The sequence below is a fragment of the Peromyscus californicus genome, unplaced genomic scaffold (assembly GCF_007827085.1).
Source record: "Peromyscus californicus insignis strain IS unplaced genomic scaffold, ASM782708v3 Scaffold_4__1_contigs__length_199733344, whole genome shotgun sequence".
Lineage (NCBI taxonomy): Eukaryota > Metazoa > Chordata > Mammalia > Rodentia > Cricetidae > Peromyscus > Peromyscus californicus.
In genome coordinates, this window is record NW_026294562.1 from 180,676,469 (window position 1) to 180,702,973 (window position 26,505).

Here is a 26,505-nt window from a genome sequence, read left to right on the forward strand (position 1 = left end):
CATTGTGGCAGTTAGAGGAAGGTGGATCTCTGAATTTGAGTCCAGCTTGGCTTATATTATAAGACCCTATCTGCAAAAGGAAAAAAAGTAATTAATTTACAAAAAGTATCCATAGTTGTGCAATTTGTTGTTATGACAAGGTTTCTCTATATAGCTGCTTTATATAGGTGCTGGAATCCAACTTTGGTCCTCTGAAAGAGAAGTATGTGCTCTTAAGTGCTGAGCCATCTCTCCAGCCCCAAAACACAAAGTATTAAACCTTCGTAATTTTACAATAACAGGTTTATTTTTTCCAGCATTCAAAAATTTATTCTCTGACACCCATTTGCTAAGATTAGAGGCATATTCCACCATGCCTGATTATATTTATAATCTTTAACATTTCAATAGAAATGCCAAAATCTGATAAATAAAACAAGTTATTTTATAGAGATCAAGTAAATTTACTGTCTTCTCTTAACATGCTCCTTTTTAACACTATCTGTACTTTACAGGTTTTTGTTTGAGTTCTTTTTATACTATATAGGTCATATGAGTGCCTGCATGTATGTGCTTGCCTAGTTTTCAGGCAGAAAAGGGATTCAGATCCAGAGCCAATGTGGGAATGTCAGCCAACCATCCTGGATGTTAAGAACAGATTCAGGTTATCTGTGAGAGCAGCACAAAGTCTTAGCTGCTGAGCCATCTCTGTAACCACTGAAGGATTCTGAAGCTGATGAGCTGGTACCATGGATGATATTTTGCTTCACTTTTATTTCAAAATGATGAAAAGTTGTCAGCCAAAAAGCATCCAACTCAATGTACCCTAAAAAAGAACAAGAGTCACTAACATTCTAGGTTGTCATCATCATGGATACTCTTATGTTCACAAGAAAGATGGTGAAATAGTTAGATGGCTCAGTGTGCAAGAGTGTGAAGATGCTCAACCACAGTAGTGTCCTGGAGGGGAATGTCATTTTCTGCTATCCATCACCTGAAGTTTCCACTTTAGCAATCACTCAAAAGATGTGACAATAGGAGCACTTGCAATTTGGATTATCCAGTGACTATTGTGCGAGACCAGCTCCCACTTTTCCCCCAGGGTGCTTTTGGGGAGTGAAAGATAAGAGATTTAGATAGAAATAAAAGGGGAGAGAGACAGATAGAAACACAGGATAGCCTCAGGAGGGCTTGGATCATTATCTACTGGCCCCTTCTGTCTCTTCTAAAGGGCTTTTTATAGGAATGCCAAGGGGTGGAGCAAAAGACCTCCCCCTAGCACAGATAAGTGCAAACCTTTCCAATCATTTAGTAACCATACCTATGGTCAAACAATTCTCTAGTGCAGCTCTGATGTGTAAAGCAAGCTTAGACCTCACTAGGAAACCTTTGTCAGCCTCCACAGGCTATCACAATTGTCCAGACATTTCTCTAATCACTGTAGCCAGTGCACATGACGCCACCTGCTGTTTTCCAAATTCTCATCACTTAATTTCCATAGCTGAGAACTAAACAGGTAGAAATGAGTAGTTCTGGGATCACCTGAGTCAGAAAACAATACAGTACATCAGATGGAATGTGCCAGTCAAATATTAGTATGGTTTGCAAGAAATCTCAGTGGAGTCTTTATAAGCAAGACACTGGATAAAATTCCTCTACAAAACCATCTGGACAGGGATTCTTCATGTCATTGCTACTGCTCCTGGCTGCTGCTTCAGCACCATCATTAATAGGGTGTCAAAACAGGGAAACTTGGACATTATGCCAAAAACCAGGGTGGAATAATCTCATGGGAATTCTGTTGTCCTTTAAATGGTTGCTGCCTTTTAAGCCACAGCTGTCTGAATCAGCAACTGCAATTCTGCTGCTACTAGCAGCAGTTAGATTGCAAGCACCATAGCTGGAGGGAAATCTGTTCCCTCTAGATCCAACTCTGGAAAAGCTATGAAGGGAACTTAGCTAAACCTCTCTCCCTCTAAAGAACTCAAGATTCGAAGGTTAAGGTAGAATTCTGCTCTTCAGAGGCTGAATAGTAAGTATCTCACTTTCTCTCTTTGCTTGCATTCTCCAATAAGACCTCATGCTTGTCCTTGCCCCTCTTTATAAACCCTTTCTCACCTGGCTCCTCCCTACCACTTCTTGTCAGCTAGTTGCTGACTCAGTCTCCTGACTGAAGGTGAACTTTATTTAATCAAACACATCTTTGCATCATTACACAAACATTCCAGAGCATAAACAAAATAACACACCTTGAAATAATATTCTACATTTCCCCCTTTTTGTCCAAACAAAAAAAATGAAAAGTTTTACCTTTAACATAAGACTGTACAAGATAAGAACAATTATCAAGTAAAGATTGCATTAACAATGTAATGAATTCCAGTATATTTGTGTTTGGCAACTTAAAAGAAAATACTCCATTATCTATCCTATCTTAATGAAGGTAAAGTTTTATACCAAATTTACTCTTTATCATAACTGCAACTAAAACTAGTCTTCAGCTCCATGAAAGACCCCAGAAGAATATTATTTGAGTAAACAAAAAGTGCATTACAAACAACATCCAAAACTCTAGCAATGACAGAAACATCTAACTTCCTGGACAGTCATCCAAAGTTCCTTCTGCAACATTGGACATCTGTCTTCAGCCTACAGGCCCATAGTATTTGTGAGAATTCCCAGTGAAGCAGAAAATTTGAAGAACTGTCCTGCCTTATATTGGAAAAGTTCATCAGTCATTTTTCTGTGTCCTGCAGAAAGATTGTCCTACATTGTTTTGGCAAAGTTCATCAGTTACCTTTCTCTGTGTCCTGCAGAATATCTGACAGACTCTTTTGTGAAGCAGAAATTCTGAAGGATAGTCCTGCATTGTATTGGCCAAAGTTCAATAGTCTTCTTCCTGTGTGTCCTCATGTCCAGTCTGCACAGCACACTGTCAGCAGTCAAAGGCAAGAACAGTTTCTTTGCCCAGTAGCTAAATTTGCCACAATGAAAGCAAACTCCATAAGGAATTTCTTCAATGACTCATCTTCTCTGAGGTAATTTGGTACTGCCAGGAGCAGATGTGTCTCATTGTCATGAAAAACTTTTAAGTTAACAAAACATTTCAATGAATTATTTCAGTAGTTTTTTTTCTAATGTCTAATGTCTCTCTGCAGCTGTCATTCCTTTCTCATTAGCATTTAGAAAATTTAATGTTCCCGCCGGGCGGTGGTGGCGCACGCCTTTAATCCCAGCACTCGGGAGGCAGAGCCAGGCGGATCTCTGTGAGTTCGAGGCCAGCCTGGGCTACCAAGTGAGTCCCAGGAAAGGCGCAAAGCTACACAGAGAAACCCTGTCTCGAAAAACAAAAAAAACAAACAAACAAAAAAAAAAAAACAAAAAAAAAAGAAAATTTAATGTTAATAAGGCATTGTACAGTCTCTCTCTGGGGGTCTCCATTACTTTCTTCTGTTTATTAGTCATTTCCTTAAAGTTCGATTAGACCTTTCTACAACTGCTTGTCCTGTAGAGTTGTGTGGTGTACCTGTAATATGCTTTATGCTATAATATGCAAAAAACTATTTCATTTTAGTGGACACATGCTATAGCATTGTCAGTCTTAATTTGTACAGGTATTCCCAGAGTAGCCATGATTTCTAATAGATGTATAATTACAGAATCAGCCTTTCAAGTACTCAAGTACCCATTGAAATCCTGAATATGGATCTATGGTATGGTATACATATTTTTATTTTCCAAATTCTACAAAATGAACTCTCCTGATTTGTACCTTTTGAGGTTGAAATTTTTGTAAACCTATTTTATATCCTAAGTAATCGATAGAATCTCTCCTTTTTGTATTTTTCAGAAGCAATCTGTAATCCCCAGCAAGGCAAAATTTTCTTTACTTCTTCAAACAGTTTTTCTAATGTATCAGCATTCAGATTTTCTAATTTGAATCAGCAAATAAGATATCATCCATATAATAATAAATTATAGATTGAGGACACTGTACACAAATTATTTCCAATGGCTGTCATTCAAAATATTGGTAGAGGGTGGGGCTGTTCAACATCCTTTGTGAGAGAACCTTCCATTGATATCACTTACTAGGCTGTGTATTATTATAATTAGGCACAGTGAAGGCAAATTTTTCTCTATCTTCTTGTTGTAATGGTATAGTAAAAAAGCAGTCTTTTAAATCAATCACTATAGTAGGTCATCACTTAGGTAATAAAGAAGGCAAGGAAATTCCAGACTGTAAAGAGCCATTGGCTAAATCACCTTATTTATGGCTCTTAGATCTGTTAACATCCTCCATTTTCCAGAGTTCTTTTTAAAAACAAATACAGGATAATTCAAAGGACTGGTTGATTGTTCAATATGTTCAGCATTTAACTGCTCATTTAGTAGCTGTTTTAAGGCCTGTAATTTTGCCAATGACAAAGGCAACCCAAACAGGTTTATCAGTCAACCATTTTGAAGGTAGGGCTGTCGGTACTTTTGAAATGCTAACAGTTTTTGTACCCTGCTTATGTACAACTTGAATGGTCTGTGACTGTTCTTTATGGTATCTTTTGATATTTCTTTCATAAGCATTCCTTATTTTATAGTTTGTTTCTGAGATTGGGGAAATGTTATTCTGTGTTTTCCATTGCTACAATAAATCTCATCCCTATAAATTCATTCTTATATTTGCCATATATGGTTTCAATTTTCCCAACTGTCCTTCACCTCACTGTGTAGACTACCATAGTACTCCAGGAGTCTTGGGAGCAGGGTTGTTCTTGCCATACAAGACACTTTCAAATTATTTATTTATTTATTTACTTACTTACTTACTTGTTCATTTACTTATCTGCATGTATGTCTGTGAGGTTGTCAGAGCCCTGGAACTGGAGTTACAGGCAGTTGTGAGGTGCCATGTGGGTGCTGGGAATTGAACCCATGTCCTCTGGAAGAGCAGCCAATGCTCTTAACTGCTGAGTCATCTCTACAGTCCCCCATACAAGACACTACTCTGGCCCTACTAGAAATACCTGAGTTCTGATGTGTTCTCCTAAGACTACAGGTACTGGGAAGGCCTTCCTCATTATGTTAGCCCCAACATCCAGGAGTTAATTTATCAAGTTCTAGAGCCACAGGTCATTGAACTCAGTAGAGCTGAAAAGAAAAGTGAGGAATCACTTTACCTGGCAGAAAAGAGAGGTCCCTGAGACTTGCACAGCCTGTACATAAGGGTCAACTGTAGTGAATTATAAAAGTTAAGGATGTGGTGGTTGTAAGATGGCACAGCATGCTGATTCTTGGTGGTGAATTATAGTACTGCTGTGTGAGGAGGATGTCAGCTGGAGGGCATGTGGGCAAGATTTTCACACCCACATAGCACAACAGTATGAGGAACCTATAGCAATGGGTGGTTGCCATCTCTCAGGCAATTGTGGGGATGTTCCAATAGCAAGTCAGCAGTGTTGAGGGTAACTCATACATGACATCCAGTATGTTATGCCCTAGAGGAAAGTCAAGGTTTAGATGTGTGATGAACAGCCCACCTTTGAGGTCTGAGATTATCAAAGGTAAAAAGTGCTGACAATAAACTGCTCTTGTCACAAAAGAGTTCAATAATGAGTGAGTGGCAATAGAGCAGACTCTATCATCACTCTGGAGGTTGTGTAAGAACTGCCCTAGCTGGACAAGGGAGAGACCTTGATACATACTGTTAAGGGTTTCATTTGACAGACCCTACATTCAAGATTCTTATTCACTTTACTACTAATTTATTTATTCTCTCTGTAACTTAGAGTAGAGGTAATTGTTTACTCAAAAATGGAAGTGCCTAAAATGTATGAATTTTTATGTATAAATTCATCCTTAATTTCTGTTTTACCCTAAGGAAATTGTCCTGTGATAATTTGATAGGGAGTTAATTGTGAATGCTTTGTTTGCCATTGTCATCTGGCAGTGTGGTGAGAGAAGCTCTTTTGTGATCAATTGCTGTACTACCATATAGTGGGCAATTAAGGAATTCTGAATTTGGACTGGTGGGCACATGTATGAAGGTCAACTTGGAGGAGTGGATTCTTTCCTGAGTATGAAGTTAAGGTCCTCAAGCTTGGTTCCAAGTTCCTTTCCCACTGAGCTAATCAGCTGGTCCATGTTATAGCACTCTCTCCTAATCATCTGTTTCAGTATGATTGATTGTAGTAGCTCTGTTTGTTTTGTGTGTGTGTGTGTGTGTGTGTGTGTGTGTGTGTGTGTGTATGTAGGTAGGTAGTTAGTACTGGGTATTTGGGTATTTAATCTAGAGCCTCTTACATGCTAAGCAAGCATTTTTCCACTGAACCTTTAAAAATATTTTATTTTGAGGTAGGGTCTGGTTGAGTTGCCCAAGGTGTTCTTGAACTCAGTCTGTAGCCCTACTAGGCATTCATTTCTAGATCCTCCTGCCTCACCTCAACCTACCACGTGGTAGGATTCCAGAGCTGTACTGCTAAGCTCAACTCTAAATTCTTGTCTGAAATTGGCAATTTCAGTCTGCTTTTCTTTTTAAAGTAATATAGCTTAAGGTATATCAATTATGTTTATGTTTCTTAAAAATCAACTTTTAGTGTCATTAATAATTTTGCTTTCATTTCTTTAAGATAGATTTTTATATGTAGCCCTGATTGTCCTGGAGACAGGCTGCACTGTAAATCAGGCTGTCTTTGAACTCAGAAAGATCTCTACCTCTTACTTCTGAGTGCTGGGATTAAAGATGTGTACCACCACCACCCACTCTCATTAATAGTTTCTTACTATTCTTTCTTATATGGATTGCCCATATAATCTCCACTATTCTTTCTTTCTAAGCTCTACCTTTCCATGCATTAATATTTTGTTTCCATTTTGATGTGTTTTTGTGTGTTTAGGTTTGAGGTGGGCAGTTTATTGTAGCTTGTTGGGACACAGGCTTTCTCATATGCCCTGATGAAATGACAAAGGGAGCACTAGTTCTGTTTCCTTGCTCAGGCGCAGGCTAAGTAAGGCCAGGCTTGGGGCTGTTGATAGGGTCTTGAAGGGGGTCAAGGTTTCAGATCTGGTCTCTTACCCCTGAAGGGCTCTTGTTACCTGTCCCAAGGCCATTATATGCTCAGTCTGAAGTATCCTGTTTTCTCGGCAACATTGCTTTTTTAGCTTTGTGCTAACTCTCTCCCATTCTTTCTATGTAAATAATATATTAGAAGCTGTATTTCTTAAAACTTTCAGGGCCTGAGCCATCAGTTTATGCAAGGTCCAACTGATCCCAAATTTTCTATCTTTTTCATCCTGGTCCTTCCCCTGCACACTAATAGGGACCCTAATTACCAGGTTTCCAATTATAGCCCAAGGTGATTTTACTTTTGATGTCCTGCCTTCACCTCCCAAGGGCTGGAATGACTGGACAGTGTCAACCCACTTGGAAATTGTTGATTCTTGGGCTACCAATGTATAGCTGAGAGAGGCATGGACAACCATTGGTGTGCTTTTTAAAAATTGCTGATGCCTGGTAAATAACAATCAGATGATTTAAAGTTGCCCTAGGTTGGCTGGGTATCTTCAAGCTGTGGTGCAGAAGGATCTCTCTGCTATACACTTTGTAATGTTCTGTGCATGTTAGGGACCCTGTATCCAAGAGGAAGAAAGGGAAGTGCTTACTGAGTGTTAGAAATTCCACAGCTGTCTGTTTAAAGTTCATGAGTTCCTTTGAGCTTGGTTTAGTTGTCTCTGCAGATCTCCTCATCATGATCTTGACCCCCCTTGCTAACATAATGCCCCTTCCCTCTCTTTGACTGGACTCCCGGAGCTTGGACTGGTACTTGCCTATGAATGTCTGCATCTGCTTCCATCAGTTACTAGATGAAGGCTCCATGATGAACAATTGAGTATTCACCAATCTGATTACCAGGGTAGGCCAGTTCAGGCACTCTTACTACTATTGCTAGTAGTCTAATCTGGGGTCATCCTCATGGGATCCTGGGACTTTCCCTAGCACCAGGTTTCTTCCTTATCCCATAATGTCTCTCTCTATCAAGATATCTCTTTCATATCATTTTGTTCTCCCATTCCATCCCTCCCCCAGCTTGACCACCCTATTACCTCATGTTCTCATCCATCATCCCCTCTCCTCTATTGCTCCCCCTCATTCCCAGTTTACTGATGGAGATCTCCTCTGTTTCCCCATCCCAAAGTGATCCATACATCCCTCTTAGGGTCCTGCTTGTTTCCTAGGTTCTCTGGAGCTATAGGTTATAGTGTGATTATCCTTTGTTTTACCTATAGTATCCACTTATGAATGAGTATGTTGTGCCCAGGTTGCAAGAACCCCAAGCAAGACCACCACAGAGCTAATAGCCGGTGCAAGCACACAGAGGTTTTTAATAACAAAACAAGCAAGCTTGGTCTGCATCCAACATCCAACACAGCAGGTGAAGGAGAACGGCCCCAAGCACTAACTTTGAGGGGTCAATACAGGAAAAGTTTATGTGCAGCTTGGGATTGGATGAGGGGGCTGGGGCTGAGGCAGTTCTTTGAAGTTACTGGCTGAACTATAAGCATGAGGTTACTGATGGCTAACAGGATTCAGGGTATCTACAGAGACAAATTTTTACTCCCTATGTCCTGCTTTTGTTGAACCTAGGATATATACATTCAGATTTATTGTTCCAGTCCTACTCTCCTCTGAGATCAACTTCTGATCAATTGAGCTCATTACTCCTCATATCTTGTTTTGCCAAGTCCAAGATTTATTTTCCCAGCCTTATAAGTTTAACTTCTGCTCACTTCTAAAACTACTGATCAGCAAATACCTTTGGAGGAGAGGAGGAGGAAGCATCTCTCAAGATGGCTACTAATTTTTCCTTCTCAAGTACATACCATGTTTCTCTCTCTGAGTCTGGGTTACCTCACTCAGAATGATATTTTCTAGTTCCATCTATTTGACTGCAAGTTTTATGATGTCATTGTTTATTATAGCTCAGTAAATACCCCATTGTATATATGTAACACATTTTCTTTATCCATTCTTTGGTTGAGGAGCATCTAGATTGTTTCCAGGTTCTGGCTATTACAAAAAAATGCTGCTATAAACATAGTTGAGCAAGTGTACTTGTGGTATAATTGAGCATTCTGTGGTTGATATATTGTGTATTCTAATAAACTTATCTGAGGTTCAGAGAACCGAATAGCCACTAGATTAGTCAGAGATGCCAGAAAATGGTGGCACACAAGCCTGTAATTCTATCATTTGGGAGGCAGAGATCCATCTGGGTCTCTGTGAGTTCATGGCCACACTAAGAACAGAGTCAGGTGTGGTGGTACACATTTATTCCCAATATTTGAGATCTCATGTCTTTGCCTGGGAAAGACATCTTTAATCCCAGGAAGTGATGGCAGCAAGCAGAAAGGTATATAAGGCATGAGGACCAGGAACTGGAGGCTTTTAGGCTTTTAAGCTTTTAGCAGCAGTTCAGTTGAAATTCATTCAGATGAGGACTCAGAGGCTTCCAGTTTGAGGAAACAGGATTGGCTCAGAAGTTGGTGAGGTGAGGTTAGCTGTGGCTTGTTCTACTTCTCTGACCTTTCAGAATTCACCCCAATACCTGGCTCCCCTGAGTTTTTTATTTAATAAGACCATTTAGAAATTCGTGTTACAGCATCCCTTGGGTATATTCCCAAGAGTGGTATCATTGGGTCTTGAGGTAGATTGATTCCCAATTTTCTGAGAAACAACTATACTGATTTCAAAAAATGGCTGTACAAGTTTGTACTCCCACCAGCAGTGGAGTAGAGTTCCCCTTGTTCCACATACTGTTCAACATAATCTGTCATTAGTGTTTTTGATCATAGCAATTTTGACAGTGTAAGATGGTATCTTAGAGTCATTATGATTTGTATTTCCCTGATGACTAAGGATGTTGTGCAATTCCTTAAATGTCTTTCAGCCATTTGAGATTCTTCTGTTGAGAATTTTCTGTTTAGATCTGTACCCCATTTTTAATTGGGTTGTATGGTATTTTGCTGTTTAGTTTTTGAGTTCTCTGTATATTTTACATATCAGCCCTCTGTCAGATGTGGAGTTGGTGAAGATCTTTTCCCATTCTGTAGGCTGTCGTTTTGTCTTATTTATTGTTTTCTTTGTGTTGCAGAAGCTTGTCATTTTCAGGAGGTCCCATTCATTAATTATTGCTCTTAATATCTGTGCTACTGGTGTTGTATATAGGAAGTGGTCTCCTGTGCCAATGCATTTTATTCTACTTCCTTCTTTCTCCTCTTTCAGGTTCAGTATAGCTAGATTTATGTTGAAGTCTTTGATCCACTTGGATTTGAGTTTTGTGCATGGTGATAATATATATCTATATGCAATTTTGTATATGTTGACATCCAGTTATACCAGCACCATTTGTTGAAGGTGCTTTCTTTTGTCCATTGTACAGTTTTGTCTCCTTTGTTAAAAACCAGGTGTTTGTAGTTGTGTAGATTAATGTCAGAATCTTCAATTTGATTCCATTAGTCTACATGTCAATACCAAGCTGTTTTTATTATGATAGCTCTATAGTAGAGCTTAAAGTCAGGGATGGTAATGCATCCAGAAGTTGCTTTATTGTAATGGATTATTTCAGATGTCCTAGGTTTTCTATTTTTCCATATGAAAAAACAATATTGAGTATTGTTTTTTTGAGGGTTGTGAAGAATTGTATTGGGATTTTGATAGTGATTGCACTGAATCTGTAGATTGCTTTTTGTAAGACTGCAATTTTTATTACATTGGTTCTACCCATCCATGAGCATGGGAGATCTTTCCATTTTTCTGGTATTTTCTTCCTGTTCTCTGTACAGACCTCTAGACCTCTATGGTTAGTGCTGGGATTAAAGGCGTGTGTCACCATGCCTGGCTCTGCTCCCCGGTGTGGTCTTGAACTCACAGAGATCCAGACAGATCCCTACCTCCCACATGATGGGATTAAAGACATGTGCTACCATTGCCTGACTTCTATGTTTACTTATAGTAGCTGGCTTTTTCCTCTGATCCGGTAAATTTTATTGGGGGATGCAATACATCACCACATTTCCCCTTTTTATAAAATTTTAAAAATAGTTATAACTAATATAAGGAAAACTATATACAATAAGTACAATTACTATATACAATATATAAGCTATAAATACATCAAAACATCTAGTCCATTTGCATTTTATAAATTCAGAGAAAATATTTCATTATCTATCCTATTTTGGTAAGTTAAAATGTACCTAATTCACTCACTATCTTACCTATTCCTAACAAAAACTATCTTATGATATAGTTCAAATTTACACACTTTACACCTCTTAGTGAGTTTCTTTTTTGAAATTGTTGACAAGGAATACTATAACTATCCAATCTTCAACTCCCTCAGAGACATAAGAAGGAAATAATATTATCTAGTAAAACAGGAAGTACAAACAAGCGACTTCCAAAAAATATGAATTATGACAGAAACCATACAGAAAGACATCCCACAGCAGCCAATGATTTCCACATTAGTAAAAGGTACCACAATTTCTGATTTGCATGTTCCTGCTAATTGACAAATCTTAATTTTCCTTTCACAATCAATTCAGAAACCTTTTCTATATGGCTCTTTAATTTTTACTCTGTGTGATAAAATTATCCATCTTAAGACATTATCTTCTCTCTGCATTAAAATTCCTGTAGGGGAATGCATAGAAGGTAAAATAACCAGAATATAATCACATTGTGGATCCAAATTATCCACATGTGCATCCTGTAATGTCGTCTCTACCAAAGTCAATTCTCTCTCAGTCTCAGCTGATAATTTTCTTGGACTATTTAAATCCTTATCACTTTGTAAGGTTTAAAATAAATTTAGTTGTTGAGTTGTCAATCCAATTGTGGGCTCTAGCCAGTTAATAGTTTCAAAATTTTCTGGGAGATATTAAGAGTTTGTAATTGCTCTGTCCTAATTTCTACTTTCTGTGGTTGAAATTTTTGTTAACCTATCTTAAATCCTAGGTAATTAATAGAATCTCCTCTTTGTATTTTTCTCAGGGGTAATTTGTAATCCCCAACCAGGCAAAATTTTCTTTACTTCTTCAAACATTTTCTCTAGGGTATCTGCAAATGAATCAGCCAGTAAGCTGTAATTCATGTACTGGTAAATTATAGATTGAGGAAACTGATTACAAATTATTTCCAATGGCTGTTGTACAAAATACTTACACAACATGTTGTTATTTTACATTCCTTTTAGAAAAACATTCTACTGATATCTTTTAACAGACTGGGAATTGTAAGTAGGCACTGTGAAGGCAAATTTTTCTTTATCTTCTTACTGTAATGCTATAGTAAAAAAGTAGTCTTTTAAATCAATCACTATAATAGACCATCTTATAGGTAATAGAGAAGGCAAGGCAATTTGAGGCTGTAAGGATCCTATTGGTTGCATCACCTTATTAATAGTTCTTAGATCTGTTATCATTATCCATTTTCCAGATTTTTTTAATTACAAATATAGGAGAATTCCAAGGACCAGTCATATCTTCAATATGTCAAACATTTAGATGCTCCTGTACCAGCTGTTCTAAGGAGTGTAATTTTTCAAATGTCAAAGGCCATTGTTCCACTCAGACAGGTTTGTCAGTTAACCATTTTAAAGGTAGATCAGCAGCTATTGTGCCCTTTTTATGTACAACCAGAATGGTCAGTGACTGTTCTTTGTAATTCCTTTTAATATTTTCCCCAGAAACATATGTTAGGTGTGGTTTGTTTCTGAAATTGGAGGAATGCTTTAAGTCTATAGTTTGCCATGTGACTTGTGGCTTACCGGTATCTTTACCTCTTGTTTCTTATGGCTGCAGCTGACAGCATCCTTTCTGTTCTGCTTTTCTCCTTTCTCCTCTCTAGTTGGAATGTCCTGCCTAACCCTATTCTGCCTCACCATTGGCCAAACAGCTTTATTTATCAACCAATCAGAGCAACATACTTTCACAGCATACAAAAATCATTCCCCCAATCACTTTCCCCTTTTCTTTCTAAACAAAAGGAAGGTTTTAACTTTAACTGAGTAAAATTACATATATCAAGCAAGAATTACAGTTATTGCTATATTAGCCAATTATGGCTTAATTTTCCTTTCTGTCCTTTCAGCCCTAAACATTCAACCCATCTTGTGCTTTGTGTTACCTGAGATAAAATTCCAATCAGTAAAAACTGAACATTTACCTCCTGAAGAGGCCGATTTGGATGCCAGGATTTTGATGCAATCATTGCTACATCTGCCCCTATGTCTACCAAACTCTCAATTACAATGCCATTTATTTGTATTTTTAACTTTGTCCTTCATCATCAAGAGAAGTTTGTCAAAATATTTGCTTTATGGTTTCTCCTAAAAATTTTACCTTCCAAAACTGTTCTGTCATCCAGAACAGTATGGTTTTCCATAATGGGTATTAACTCTTTTAATTGCTTTGTGAATTAGATTCCCCAATGCTGACAGGGAATGATTCAACCAAATTTGACATTGGGGCCTGTGAGGGACCCCCTATGGCATTTCCTAATGGCAAAGCATTGTCACCCTTTGCCACACCTTCTGCATATTCCAAAAGGCTGGGTTAACTGTTTGGATTCTCTCTAGAAAAAAGATTGTTTCTAGGAATGCCTTACCTACAATCCCTTTTCAGATGACCTGGTTTAAGACAATTAAAGCATCTAATATTTTAATTTTTCTTAAAATTTTTAGAATTTACTTCTTCTATCCAAATATCTTCCTAAGTGTGAGAACCAATATCAGCTATATTTCTAACCCATTCATCTATCTGTGCTGATGTTGCCTTTAAAGGCCTGATCACACTTTTACATTCTGCAATACCAGGTTGATTCGTGGAGTGGATGGAGCAAGCTCCTATTCCAACTCCCAACTCCAAAAACCCGTTTAATACATTGTCCTCGGATAGAGGACGTATCAGATATTAAACTGATAAGAACAGATACTACACTTGATATTGGCCAAAAGGCCGAGAAGCGATACACTTTTACATTCTGAATTAGCATTTCCAAAAGACAAAGATTCAATTAATATGAATCTAACTTCTGAATTTGATATCATTCTATTTACAGCTGAAGTCAACCTTTCTTTAAAAAAAACAAAACAAAAAAACTCAGTGAAGATTTCTTTTGGGCCTTGTATAATTTTAGTAAATGGCTCAGTCTTTTTCCATGATTCTTCAGTTTAGTCCCAATCATCCAAAGCGGCTGTATGACATAACTCCAAAGTGTGATCATCAAATGTAATCTCTCTTTCCACAGAAGCATAATAGTCCTCACCAAGGATTTGATCTTGGGAAATTTCATAACCTGTAAACCTACCTCATTGTTCAATAGCCATAGCTTCAACTCTCCACCAAGGTCTCCACTGTACCTGAGACCAGCTTCCAATACTGCTGTAACTAAATCTTTCCAGTTTTGTAGAATAATTCTGTTCCAAGTGGCCCATAAATTTAACATCTGCTTCACAAAAGGTGAATGCATACCATATAAAACTATTGCTTTCTTAAATCTCTTCAATTCTAAGATTGAATTCTTCAATTTCTATAGCTTTGGGGATGCCTATCATGTGGTAGTCATTCTTGAATGGTAACTAGATAAACTAAAGTTGGTTTTCTAATAACCTTGGGCTACTCCTCTTTAGTCTCATAATGCAAGGATGTGGTGGTTTCTGCTCTGTCTGTGTGTATTTCTTTTTAGTTTCATTAATATGTCTTTCTAAGGATTGTATCATATCAGTTAATTTTTCATATTTGACACCTAAATCAAACAACTTTTAGGCATAAAACATGAATTAGCAAACTGATAGTGATTATAATTGACAGTATGTAAATCCTAGTTAAGTTAATTATTCAGTCTTTTAATTATGCCATTTTCAAACTGTTAATTGTGGAATTATCCAGAGACTTAACTCCCCCCATCATACTGATTGTCATTTTTAGTCAGGGAAAAATACTTCTTTTTTAAATATAATTCCCACCTTTAAGAATTTCCAGTTATCTCACCAAATCTGCTGACAATGACAGTGAAGTGTGAGGCTGGATGTCACTCCACATCACATTTTGGCAGAGAACATAGATTGTGCATAGCCTGGCTGAGGGCAGCTGCAGTTGCTCACATGTAGTTGTAAGCTGAGAGTGCATGGTGGTTGCAACAACAATAGAAGTTGGAGTGGGTGTCAAGGTGGTGACCTAATGTAGTAGCAACTCAAGTAGGGATGAAGGGGAAAGAGCAACCCATAGAGAGAAGGAGCCAAGGAGCCAGCCATTTGAAAAACAAACACAAGGGAAAGTGCAGAAGAAGCACTTGTGGTGGTAACTGCTTGACTGTGGAACTTACCACAGAACCAGTTGTGGGCAGTGAATTCTAGCGTTTGGAGCCCAGGCACCTGTAGAGTGTGAGACCAGGAGATGTTGGGCTGCAGCTGTAAGCTGTTGTAGAGAGGCTGAAATAGACAATTCTAGACTCACTCAGTGGGATTAGAGCAGGAAAGGTAAAGCCAGCCAACAGTGTGGATGCTCTGGCAGTGGCAGCTCTGGTAGCTCTTTTGCCTCTGGGTTTTTCCCATTCTCTTACTTCTGCAAATTGTACTCTTACTCCATGACTTGCTGTGTGGTAGCTAGCCCTTGGTGTCTTCCTCTTTCCCTGGCTACTTCTTTTTCTTTTCAGAGTTCTCCTTCTATATATTCTCTCTGCCTGCCAGCCCTGCCTATCCTTTCTCCTGCCTTGCCATTGGCTATTCAGTTCTTTATTAGATCATCAAGTGTTTTAGATAGGTACAGTAACACAACTTCACAGAGTGTAATAAATGCAACATAAGTAAAAGTTATACACCATAAAATAATATTCCCCAAGCCGGGCGGTGGTGGCGCACGCCTTTAATCCCAGCACTCGGGAGGCAGAGCCAGGTGGATCTCTGTGAGTTCGAGGCCAGCCTGGACTACCAAGTGAGTTCCAGGAAAGGCGCAAAGCTACACAGAGAAACCCTGTCTCGAAAAACCAAAAAAAAAAAAAAATAATAATATTCCCCAACAATATTCAAGAAAGCACAATAACTTTGTGAAAGAATGAACTGATCATAAGAAAAGCCAAAATCAAAGCACAAATATAAAGCGAAGTTTTTAAAAAAAGTGACCAAAGGAAACTCAGTCAGGAAAAATAGGGTCTTGAAAAAATGTTACCCAACTACCTATGATTCTATATGTCGAAATTTAGTGCAAACAGACATCAGAACTCTCACATAATTAACTCAAAGGTGAGCCCTAAACCCTTAGGTTACTGAACCTCCAGCAGGTGATTTTTCTCCCAGAGTTCCCACTCTCTAGAGCTCTCTCTGGACACACAGGTGATCAGAAAGGCCTACTATTGCTCTGCAACCCATACTTCCCCTTGTGGTTTCAAGAAATCCCAGCCCCACTGATTACCCTGAGAAATATAAAGTATGTGTTTTATTTATCAAATGCTACAAAACTCCAAGAACAAGGAATTCAAGCAATTTTAACTCTCAAGCCAGTGAAACATTCATTTGCATGCCCACTTCTCTATTCAAGGTATTTGAGGTCTTGGAACAGTGATACTTTCAACCTTGGAGCAATGCTTAGCTTCCACTTCCTCCTCCATTTCTATGTGTCAATTCTTTTCAGACTAGCCAATAGAATAAGATTTAGGTTAGACCACATAAAAAGGGAAAGCCACAATCACCACCTTCCTTAGAACATAAACCAAATGCAGTTCTAGTCTAGGTGGGCAACCTCTATGAAAACATTCTTTTGATTATAAGAAAAGTTTGTCTGTATATATACTTTAATAGGAGATCTCTTCGTTTCTGACCCTGAACTTATCTCACCAATTTGGGGGCTCAGTCTAGTAACTTAGCTCATCTGAAGTAGTACCTCAGAGGAGAACATAATTTCAGTAAACAGAGCTCCAAAGAGACAGAGCAAAGAAAGTAAACATTTCCTCCAAATACAGGAAGCCATCTCCTCTGGCTGATGTAGACACTGCCAACCCCCTGTAAATAAAGATGGAACAACAGCAGGCTCCTATGCTCATGTTTAAATTATTTTCTTCTTTCTGTGAGCATGTCATTATCCCATCTTTCCCTTACCTAGTTTCCTCAGAGAACTTGGGAAACCTTGGATCAAATTTGATGGAAAAGACAAAGGCAGGCTCTTGGTGTGAGTAACTCTGACTGCCTTACACAATGCTATTTAGCAGATGCTTTTTTATTTTATTTTATTTTATTTCTTTATTAAGAAATGTTCTACTCACTATACATACCACCCACAGATCCCAACTCCTCCCACCCCCAGTCCTCCCTCCCAAACCATCATACATCCCCACATTCCCCAAATCAAGATCTCCCATGGGGAGTCAGCAGAGCCTGGAACACTGAGCCTAGGGAGGTCCAAGCCCCTTCCCACTGCACCAAGGCATCACACTGCAGGCACTGGACTCCCAAAAGCCTGCCCATGCACCAGAGATAGATCCCTATCCTCCTGCCTGGGTGACCCCCAAACAGTTTGAGCTAAATAACTTTCTTCTTTATCCACAAGACCTAGTCCAGTCCCATGGGGGCTCCACAGCCACTAGTCTACAGTTCATGGGCTTCCACAAGTGTGGCCAGTCATCTCTGCATGCTTTCCCATCATGATCTTGACATCCCCCACCTACAGAATCATTTCTCTCTCTCATCAATTGGATTCCTAGAGCTCAGGCTTGTGCCTAGTCATGAATCTCTGCAACAGATGCTGTTTTAAATGGGTAGTAGTGTGACACAAGATTACAATGAACTATATTAACAAGTTGGTTTGCAAAAGTCTTAAGTTTCAGCCCACATGAAGGATCACAGATCCATCTGCTGTCAGCCAACACTGTGCTCATGTGGGTAAAATGGAGGCAAGCAACATGAATGGACATCAGCCCACTCAAACATTTGGCTTTTGTAGGACTTGTCTTTCTCCACATTCCCTTTGACTTGCTAAAAACCTTTAGATTGCAGTCTTCAAGCTAGTCACCAAGGTCTATTCCCTTATTTTACTACTTCCTATTTCTGAGGCTGACTACCAAAGCCCAGCAATCAAAAACCCCTTTGGTTCACTTAATTAACATGCCCAATTAAAATTAAACACTTCATCCTGATATGGGATTTTTCTCTTTACCTTTGTAAACCTCCATTTGCCTATGCGCCATGTCTGTTTCCACTCAATCCAGAGGCTATCCTTTTTCACTCTGGGATAAACACCCATTCCCCCTTTCTGTTGTCCCCTTCCCCTTCTCCCTTGTCCTTTACCACTGCATCATAGCCTATTCTAACACAGCCATCCCCCTTTCTTTCTCTTAAGTAAAATTACACCTGCAAGGTCTGAGTCAGAAAGAAGTCTATTACAGTCTGTGGAGCCCAGCTACAAGGGCTGCAGAACAGGGCTCAAAGAAAATGCCACAACCCCTCAATTGCAGGCCAGCAGGCAGGACTCCTGCACACAGGCCTAACTACCACCCCCCCCCACTGAACCCTGTAACCTATAGGCTCCACTCCATCCGACAAACCTACTCATCCTCCAAAACTACAATTGTTCCCTGAGACATAGACTCTCTCTACAAGCTCCAATTGGAATGAGAGGTGAGTCTTCGTTCTCCTAGCTGATCACCCCAGCCTCTAGGTTTTAGGTCCAGGAGCATAACCAGTGCCTTCATACTCACACCCGTAGCAGCCCCAGTTGCAAGCCAGCAGGCAGGACTTCTGCAGGCAGACATGACTACCACCGTCACACACTGGACCCTGTAACTTACAAGCCCCACTCCACTCCACAAACCCACCTGGCCTCCAAGATCTCAGGGGTTCTCTGAAACAAAAACACTTTCAGGGCCAATTGGACTAAGAGCAGCTCACTGAGACATAGACACCACTTACACTGATTGGAGGAAGAGATGGGTAGATGCCAGTTCAAGAATATATTCAACAACATAAAGAGCACTATGGTACCACCAGAACATAGTGGTTCTACATCAGCAAGACCTGAACATCCCAACATAGAACAAGCAGAAGAAAATGACCTTAAAAATTACATTAAGAAGATGATAGAAGCCTTTGAAGAGGAAATGAAAACCCTCTTAAAGAAAGTGAAGGAAAGACAAGTAAAAAATTGGAAGAAATCAATAAATGCCTTAAAGAAAGCCAAGAAAACCAAGAAAAAACAATCAAACAGGTGAAGGAAACAATATAAGAGTTGAAAACTGAAATAGAGGCAATAAAGAAGACACAAACTGAGGGCGTGCTGGAAATAAAACATCTTAGTAAACAAACAAGAACTAAAGATGCAAGCAAAACTAACGGAATGTGAGAGATGGAAGAGAGAATTGCTGGCATTGAAGATACAATAGAGGAAATAGATTTTTCAGTCAAAGAAAACATTAAAACCAACAAAGTCATAACACAAACTATCCAGGAAATCTGGGACACCTAGAAAAACCAATCTATGAATAATAATGATAGAAGAAAGAAAAAAAATAACAGCTCAAAGGCACAGAGAATATAGTCAACAAAATCACACAAAAAAAACCTTTCCCAATCTAATGAAAGAAAGGCCTATGAAGATACAAGAAGCTTACAGAATACCAAATGACTGGACACAAAAAAGAAATCCCCTTGCAGTATAATAATCAAACCACTTAACATACAGAATAAAGAAAAAAATTGAGAGTTGAAAAGGAAAAAGGCCAAGATAAAGACAGACCAATCAGAATAACATCTGACTTCTCATTTTTTATTAAGTTTTTACTCATTTTTAGATACCAACCACAGATCACCATCTCTTCCCTACTTCCACCCCTTCAGGCTTCCTCCCCAAAGCCACCCCATTTCCCTCCTCCAATAAGGTAAAGCTTCCCATGGGGAGTCAGCAGAGTCTGGTCCATTCAGTAGAGGCAAGTCTAAGCCCCTCCACTTGCATCAAGACTGTGCAAAGTGTCTCCGCATAGGAAGTGGGCTCCAAAAAGCCAGCTCATGCACCAGGGATGGATTCTAATGACACTGCCACAGTGCCCCTTAAGCAGATCAAGCTACACAACTGTCTCACTTAAACAGGGGACCTAGTCCAGGCTGATGGAATCTCCACAGCTATTGGTCCAAAGTTCATGTGTTCCCACTAGTTTGGTTTAACACATGATTTCTGAATGGAGACACTGAAAACTAGAACATCCTGGATAGACATTATTCACACACAAAGTGACCATGGATACCAGCCCGGACTATTGTACCCAGCAAAACTCTCAATCCCCAAAGATGGAGTAATACATGTAGCATGAATCTTAAAGGTACTTATTAATAAAATCAAACCTGAGGCCAGGTATTGGGGTGAATGCTGGAAGATCAGAGAAGCAGAACAAGCCATAGCTTCCTCACCTCGCCACTTCCTCAGCTGATCCTGTTTCCTCAGACTGGAAGCCTGTCAATCCTCATCCAGAATGAATCTCAGCTGAACTGCTGCTCAAAAGCCTAAAAGTTTAACCAGGCAAAAGCTTCTAGTTTCTGGCTTCACGTCTTATATATCTTTCAGCTTTTGCCATCATTCCCTAGGATTAAATTCTCACTTTCTGTGATTAAAGGTGTGTGTCACCATGCTTGGCTGTATCCTTGAACACACATCTCTGCCTCTGGAATGCTAGGATTAAAGGTGTGAGTGCCACCATTTTCTAGCCTCTGTATCTAGTGGCTGTTCTGTTCTCTGACTCCAGATGAGTTTATTAGGGTGCACAATATTTTGGGAAACACAATACCACCACAAATATAGACCAATATCCCTCATGATAATTGATGCAAAAATACCCAATAAAATATTGACAAACTGAATCTATGAACACATCAAAAATTATCCACCATGACCAAGTAGGGTTCGTCCCAAGGATGCAAGGGTGGTTCAACATATGAAAATCTATCAATGTAACACTCACATAAACAAACTGAAAGAAAAACTCACATGATCATCTCATTAGATGCTGAAAAACCTTTGAAAATTCCAAAACCCCTTCATGATAAAGGCCTTGGAGAGATCAGGAATACAAGGAACATACCTAAACATAGTAAAGGCATTTTACAGCAAGCCTACAACCAACATCAAATTAAATGGAGAGAAACTCAAAGCAATTCTGCTAAAATCAGGAACAAAACAAAGCTGTTCACTTTCCCCATATCTATTCAATATAGTACTTGAAGTTTTAGCTAGAGCAATAAGACAACAAAAGGAGATCAAGAGGATACAAATTGGAAAGGAAGAAGTCAAACTTTCCCTATTTGCACATGATATGATAGTATACATAAGTGTCCCTGAAAATTCTACCAAGGAATTCATACAACTGATAAATATGTAAATAAATAAATAAATAAATAAATAAGTCTCTGTGTGTTTACTTGGGTCCAAGCGGCTGCAGGACTGGTGGGTGAGAGAGATTTGTCCTGACCACAGGCTGAGCGGTACTGGAAAAAACTCCTGCTACAACCACACACTCCTACAGGACAAGCAGTTGAAGAAAGATGTAATTGTACTCTAAAAGATATACTTAATAAATAGAAAGGGGTAATAAAGACCCTCAGAGATAGATGGCACAATGATGTGGGATGGATGGTCTGTATGTCAAATGTGTTGCTCTGATTGGTCAATAAATAAAACACTGATTGGCCAGTAGCCAGGCAGGAAGTATAGGAGGGACTAACAGAAAGGAGAATTGAGAGAACAGGAAGGCAGAGGGCCAGTCGCCACCATGACAAGCAGCATGTGAAGATGCTGTTAAGCCATGAGCCACGTGGCAAGGTATAGATTTATAGAAATGGATTAATTTAAGATGTAAGAACTAGATAGCTAGAAGCCTGAGCCATTAGGCCAAACAGTTTAAATAATATAAGCATCTGTGTGTTTATTTTATAAGTGGGTTGTCGGACTGCCGGGGCTTGGTGGGACCTGGAGAGAAAGCTCTCCAACTACAGCACAATACTTCCCCCCCCTCTGTTTTTAAAATTTTATTCTGATTTAACTAGTATTTCTGAAAGACATTTTATTTTAATTTCTTTCTGTCTTTATAAAAAAAAATTATTCATTTTACCTACCAATAAAAAAATCACCCTTCTCCCACCCCTCATTCCTCCAGCCTCCACCTACCAATCCATCCCCCATTCCTTCCTACAAGAAGATAAGGCCTCCTATGGGAAGGTACATATAGTAGAGGCAGGTCTAAGCCCCTCCCCCTGCCTCAAGACTGTGTAATGTGTCCCATCATAGGTAGTGGGTTTCTAAAAAGCCTGCTCATGCACCAGGGATGGATTCTGGTTATACAATCAAGGGGCCCTTTAAGCAGATCAAGCTACCCAACTGTCTCTCTATGCAGAGGGCCTAGTCCATTCCCATGCAGGCTTCATAGCTGTTGGTCTAAATTTCATGAATTCCCACTAGTTTGGTTTGATTGTCTCTGAGGTTTTCCCATTATGATCTTGATGTACTTACTTATAGAATCCCTCATCTCTCTTTGACTGGACTCCTGAAGCTTGGCCTGGTATTTGGCTGTGGATCTCTGCACCTGCTTCTGTCAGTTACTGGAGAAAGACTCTATGATCACAGTTATGGTATTCCCTAATCTAATTACTGGGGTAAGTCCGTTCAGGCACCCTCTCCACTCTTGCTAGTAGTCTAAGCTGGGGTTATTCTTGTAGATTCCTACGAACTTTCCTAGCACCTGGTTTCTCCCTATTGCCATGTAATTTCTATATCTTGGTATCTCTTTAATTGTTCTCCCATTTCATTCCTGTTCTACCTCAACCATCTTGTTCCCTTATGTTCTCATCTTCCATCCCCTAACTTCCGTTGCCCATCACTCATCCCCAGTTTACTCATAGAGATATCATCTATTTTCCCTTTCCAGGGCAATCCATGCATCCCTCTTTGGGTCTTCCTTGTTAGCTAGCTTCTCTGGAGCTATGGGTTGTAGTCTTTGTTTACATCTAGTATCTACTTATGAGTGGGTACATATTGTGTTTGTTTTTCTGAGTCTGGGTTACCTCACTCAGGATGATATTTTCTAGTTCTATCCATTTATCTGCAAATTTCATGATGTCATTGTTTTTCACTATTGAATAGTAACCCATTGTGTATATGTGCTGCATTTTCTTAATCCAATCTTCAGTTGAGGGGCATCTAGGTTGTTTCCAGGCTCTGGCTATTATGAACAATGCTGCTATGAACATAGTTGACCATATGTCCTTGCGAGCATTCCTTCGGTATATGCCCAAGAGTGCTATAGCTGAGTGTTGAGGATGATTTTCTAAGAAACCACCACACTGATTTCCAAAGTGACTGTACAAGTTTGCACTCCCACCAACAGTGGAGGAGTGTTCCCCTTGCTCCACATTCTCTACAACATAAGCTGTCTTCAGTGTTTTTGAAATTAACCATCTGACAGGTGTAAGATGGTATCTCAGTGTCATTTTGATTTGCATTTTCCTGATGACTAATGATGTGGAGCAATTCTTAAATGTCTTTTGGCCATTTTAGAATCTTCGGTTGAGTATTCTCTGTTTAGTTCTGTAGCCCACATTTTAACTGGATTGTTCATTACTTTGATGTCTAGTTTCTTGAATTCATTATATGATTTGGAGATCATCCCTCTGTCAGCTCTGGGGTTGGTGAAGATCTTTTCTCATTCTGTAGGCTGTCGTTTTACCATATTTACTGTGTCTTTTGCCTTACTTAAGCTTCTCAGATTCAAGAGGTCCCATTTATTAACTGTTGCTCTCAGTGTCTGTGCTGCTGGTGTTATATTTAGGAAGTATTCTCTTGTGTTAATGTGTTCAAGATTATTTCCTACTTTCTCTTTTATCAGGCTCATTGTAAGTAGTTTTACATTGAGGTGTTTTATCCACTTGGACTTGTGTTTTGTATATGGCATTAGATATGGATCTATTTTCAGTCTTGTACATGTTGATATCCAGTTATGCCAGCAGCATTTGTTGAAGACGCTTTCTTTTTCCATTGTACAGTTTTGATTTCTTTGTCAAAATCAGGTGCTCATAAGTGTGTAGGTGAAAGGCAGGTTATTCAATTTTATTTCATTGGTTCACATGTTGATTTTTAAGCCAATACCAAGCTGTTTTTATTACTCTATCTCTGTAATAGAGCTTGAAGTGAGGGGTGATAATGCCTCCAGCGGTGGTTTTATTATACAGGATAGTTTTAGCCTATCCTGAGTTTTTTGTTTTTCCATATGAAATTAAGTATTGTTCTTTCCATAACTGTGAAGAATTGTGACAGGATTTTTATGGTGATTGCACTGAATCTGTAGATTGCTTTTGGTAAGATTACCACTTTTACTATGTTAATCCTACTTTTCCATGAATATGGGAGATCTTTCCATTTTCTGATATCTTCTTCAATTTCTTTCTTCAGAGACTTAAAGTTCTGGTCATACCTATCTCTCACTTGCTTATTTATAGTTTTCCCAAGGTATTTTATATCATTTGTGGCTATTGTAAAGGGTGATGTTTCTCATCCCATTTATCATTTGTATATAGGAGGGCTACTGATTTTTTTTTTTTAGTTAATCTTGAATCTTGCCACATTGCTGAAGGAGTTTATCAGTTGTAGGAGTTCCCTGGTACAATTTTTGGGTCACTTATGTATACTTTCATATCATCTGCAAATAGGGAAAGTTTGATTTCTTCCTTCCCAATTTATGTCCCCTTGATCTGCTTTGTTGTCTTATTGCTCTAGGTAGAACTTCAAGTGCTGTATTGAATAAATATGGGGAGAATGGACAGCCTTGTCTTGTTCTTAATTTTAGTGGAATCATTTTGAGTTTCTCTCTATTTAATTTGATGTTAGCTGTTCACTTGTCATATGCTTTTATTATGTTTGCTATGTTCCTTGTATGCCTGGTCCCTCTAGGACTTTTATCATGAAGGGGTATTCGATTTTTTCAAAATATTTTTCAGCGTCTAATGAGATGATCATATAGATTTTTTCTTTCAGTTTGTTTATATGGTGTATTTCATTGACAGATTTTTATAAGTTGAATCATCCTTGCATTTCTTGGATGCATAGGGGATAATTTTTTGATATGTTTTTAGATTGGGTTTGCCAATATTTTATTGAATATTTTTGCATCACTGTTGATGAGGGAGATTTGTCTGTAATTCTCTTTCTTTGTTGCATCTTTTCTGTGGTTTAGGTATCAGGGTAACTGTAGCCTTGTAAAAGGAGTTTGGTAATGTTCCTTCTGTTTCTTTTGTGTGGAATAATTTGAAGAGTATTGGTATTAGCTCTTCTTTAAAATTCAGGAAGGATTCTGTGCTGAAACTATCTGGTCCTGGGCTGTTTTTGGTTGGGAGACTTTTAATGACTGTTTCTATTTTCTTAGGGGTTATTGGTCTATTTAAATTGTTTTTCTGGTCTTGATTTAACTTTGGTATATGGTATCTATCCAGAAATTTGTCGTTTCTTTTAGATTTTCCAATTTTGTGGAGTACAGGTTTTTGAAGAATGACCTGATGATTCTCTGTATTTCCTCAATGTGTATTTTATGTCTCCCTTTTCATTTCTGATTTTGTTAATTTGGATGTTCTCTCTCTGCCTTTTCATTAGTTTGGATAAGGGCTTGTCTATCTTGTTGATTTTTCTCAAAGAACCAACTCTTTGTTTCATTGCTTCTTTTCATTGTTCTTTTTGTTTATATTTTATTGATTTCAGCTCTCAATTTGATTATTTACTGGCATCTACTCCTCCTGGATGAGTTTGCTTTTTTTTATTCTACTGCTTTCAGATGTGCTGTTAAGTCACCAGTGTGAGATTTCTCCAACTTCTTTATGTGGGCATTTAGTGCTATGAGTTTTCCTCTTAGCATTGCTTTCATAGTATCTGATAAATTTTTGTATGTAGTACATTCATTTTCATTGTATTCTTGGAAGTCTTCAATTTCTTTATTTCTTCCTTAACCCATTGGTGATTTAGTTGAGTATTATTCAGTTTCCATGTGACTATAGGCTTTCTGTCATTTATTTTATAAAATCTTTATAAATTTTTGTCATTTAAAAAATCTAGCTCTAAGCCATGGTGGTACCATAAAATACAGGAGGTTTTCCAATATATTTATATCTGTGGAGATTTGCTTTGTGACTGAGTATGTGGTCAGTTTTTTAGAAAATTCCATGGATTGCTAAGAAAAAGACATATTCTTTTTTGTTAGGGTGGAATGTTCTGTAGTTATCTGTTAAGTCCATTTGAGTCATAACTTCTGTTAGGTCCCTTATTTCTCTGTTAAGTTGCAGTCTGGCAGGTCTGTCCATTGGTGAGAGTGGGGTATTGACGTCTCCCACTATTAATGTGTGGGGTTTGATGTGTGAACTAAGTCTGGATTGGCATCTGTGGTCTCTTGATGTCTGTATTACATCTGTCCAGGACCTTCTGGCTTTCAGAGTCTCTATTGAGAAGTTGGGCGTTATT

General features: G+C 38.7%; 1 non-coding gene and 1 pseudogene across 1 annotated transcript; one reads left to right on the forward strand and one right to left on the reverse strand.

Moving 5' to 3' along the window:
* The window catches only part of LOC128094742 (zinc finger protein 431-like), a 102,263-nt pseudogene that overhangs the window by 29,354 nt on the left and 46,404 nt on the right, over positions 1 to 26,505 (forward strand).
* LOC128095896 (U2 spliceosomal RNA) lies at positions 13,814 to 14,004 on the reverse strand. The gene has a single exon (XR_008213488.1). It is a non-coding gene; the product is annotated as a U2 spliceosomal RNA (small nuclear RNA).